A 2752-nucleotide genomic window follows, 5' to 3' on the forward strand; every position below is an offset into this window, starting at 1 on the left:
CGAATATTCATCTATTTTTTATGAACACACGTCTAAAATTTTAAGTGATTTGAATTTGTAGAAAAAAACATTAAAATTCAAATACTATTGGGTATCTATGATCGTCAGATCAACCAAGATTCAATCTGGACCGTTGAGATCATTTTTACTTATACGTCCACTATATATATATATATGGATTCTATGGAGTTAACAACCCTCCAAAAACAATAGGTTCAATAGAGGGACTTGTGAAGTGGATTCTATGGAGTTAACAACCCTCCAAAAACAATAGGTTCAAGTTAGAGGGACTTGTGAAGTACCCTTATACACTTACTACCATCACATTATTTGATGACCAATGCCTATATACAAAGGCATTTTAGGCTTTTCGCTAAAAACTTCAAATACAACCTTCCAAAAAATGAGAAATTTTGAATTTTGGCCCACCGACTCTATCCCCTCTCTGTCACGCGTCTGCGCTCCCTCCCCCCGTTGCCTTCCCCATTCTCTCTCCCTCAACCTCTCATGCCTTGCCCTCCCCCATACTCTCTCTCTCTCCTAAAAAACGTAGGAAGAAACATAGGAAAATATCTCATACTCTCTCTCTTGCGTTACTATTCTCTCATGCCTTGCCGTCCCTCTCTCTCAAGCCTCTATTAGGGATGCAATGGATGGAAGACATCTTTTTTTTTTGTTGAAAATTAAAAGGAGGATTGCCTCTTTGAGAACCCATTATTTCATTCAAGTTCAAACCTACTCTCAAAATCTTGATCTGCAGTTCCTGGTTTGCTTATTTTTCACAAGATAAGGAAGACTGGAAGATCTGATGCTAAAATGAGAGATGGTCATGATAGGTAATGAAGCCCCCCGATTATTATATGAGCATTTTGGATCTTTTCAGAAAGAAAATTTTGTTTTTGGGCTCCTTTTTCTCTTACAATAGAACCCTATAGAACCACTGACTTTCTCACTAGAAATACATTTTGAAGCATTGTAAGCACTGCAATTATTGACTTGTTTGTAAAACTTGGTGAGAAACAATACATATACAAAGTGTTCAATAAAATTCCTAATAGAGCACTAATGGAGAACTCACTTCTATTAAAAATAAAAATTAAAAATTAAAAAATTTATGTTTGATTAATGGTAATAATAGAGCAGCTCTGTTTTGGCCCATTTATGCTTCTTACAATGCTCAGTAAAGGCTTAGCATAGTAATAATAGAGCAGCACTGTTTTTGGCCCATTTCTTTATGACGAATTGTGAAGGCTTAACATAGTAATAATAGAGAAGCATTGTTTTAGCTCATTTCTTTAGGGATTTTTTATTTTTTTTTCAAAAGAAAAGTACTTGGACTTGCATGTCAATGTCCTTCTAATGTGGTTTTTGGATGAGGAGCTGTTTAATTATTATTGTAGCTCTAATGTAGTTGTGCACGTCAGTTTTCTCGACAATGTGAGATCACGTTTTTGTTTGTCTACTTTAACAATGTATATTTGCTTTATGGAAATTGCGAGGAAACTAGTAAGATTGTATATATTCTACAATGTGATATACTTCCATATTGCAATAACGTCTTTATCTAATTCCATAGGATAGGTTTGAACATGTCCAAGATGTTCAACAGCAGAGGAGCCATAGAAGAAGTTATGCATTTTTTAAGATACAAGAAGAAAGTATTTCATCTTTCCAATATTTGACATCTAGAAAGGATAATGGAACCTGTGAAGTGACACACTTTTCTAAGAAAGTAAAAGGGTGAAAGGTTTCTTTGATGGTTCAAGACAATGTCATGAATTGCAGTTGTAAAGGGTTCGAGTTTACAAGTATCATTTGCATGCATTCTCTTCATGTTCTCTTCAATGAAAATTTTATTAAAATTCCTGATCAATACCTACCAAAATGTTGGATGCTCCCTACATCATTGATATCAAATGTTAACTCGAGCACATCAGTTGCATATGTTGAGCGTGTCCAAACTATACAATCATTAGCATCAACAATTCGTACAAAAGGTGCTAGATTTGATGATTGTTACAAGTTCATTATGGAGCAATTTTCAAGAATTTTGGAACATGTTGAAGAAGTAGAATGTATGAGGTTGCCTATGGTTGATGAAATATCTAATGCAAGTCTAGCAACTGAAGAGGATGAAAATAAACTTCATTGTGAAAGCATCCATGTAAAAAACCCTGTTCGGTCCATTACAAAAGGGCCGCCTCCTGAAAAAAAGTTAAAGCCCCATGTTGAAGTTGCCAAGAAACCCTGATTTTGTAAGGTTCCTTCATGTGGCCAAACTGGCCATGATTATAGGAATTGTCCATTAAGAAGAGGCTAATTTAGTAGGTAATCGTTATATGTTAGAGAACATCATTCTTGGTGTGATGTTAACACAATTTTGGGGCTAGAAATGCTACTTTGCATTTAAGATTTTTGAGCATTTACATGCGACAACTTTGTACATGTAATTTTGGAGTTGTACGTAATGATTATTGTAAGGTTGAAATGTGGATGCAATATTTATCTTGTGCATCAAATGTAATAAATATATTTTCACTTGATTAAATGCTCCATATTTTGCTAATTTACTAAATATGATTTCAAGCAAAGCATCATTCTTTGTTCCTTGTGAATGTGTTGGATTAGGGACTGCATTTTCCAATTTCATATCAAGAAAACCTGTTTCATGGTATTTGTTTCTTTTATTTGAAATTTAAGACGCACAAAATTACTATTTAAAAATTAAAACAAAACCAAAATACATCACTAG

At 34.1% G+C, this 2752-nt stretch overlaps 1 long non-coding RNA gene across 1 annotated transcript; it reads left to right on the plus strand.

Annotated features, from left to right (window-relative positions):
- Positions 1-411: 411 nt before the first annotated feature.
- LOC148779216 (uncharacterized) lies at positions 412-2510 on the plus strand. The gene is made up of 2 exons (XR_016048174.1): positions 412-836; positions 1577-2510. It is a non-coding gene; the product is annotated as an uncharacterized LOC148779216 (long non-coding RNA).
- The last annotated feature ends 242 nt before the right edge of the window (positions 2511-2752 follow it).

Source organism: Amborella trichopoda, chromosome 13 (genome assembly GCF_054954075.1).
Source record: "Amborella trichopoda isolate Santa Cruz 75 chromosome 13, AtrichopodaSantaCruz75HAP2 v2.0, whole genome shotgun sequence".
In the NCBI taxonomy this organism is placed as follows: domain Eukaryota; kingdom Viridiplantae; phylum Streptophyta; class Magnoliopsida; order Amborellales; family Amborellaceae; genus Amborella; species Amborella trichopoda.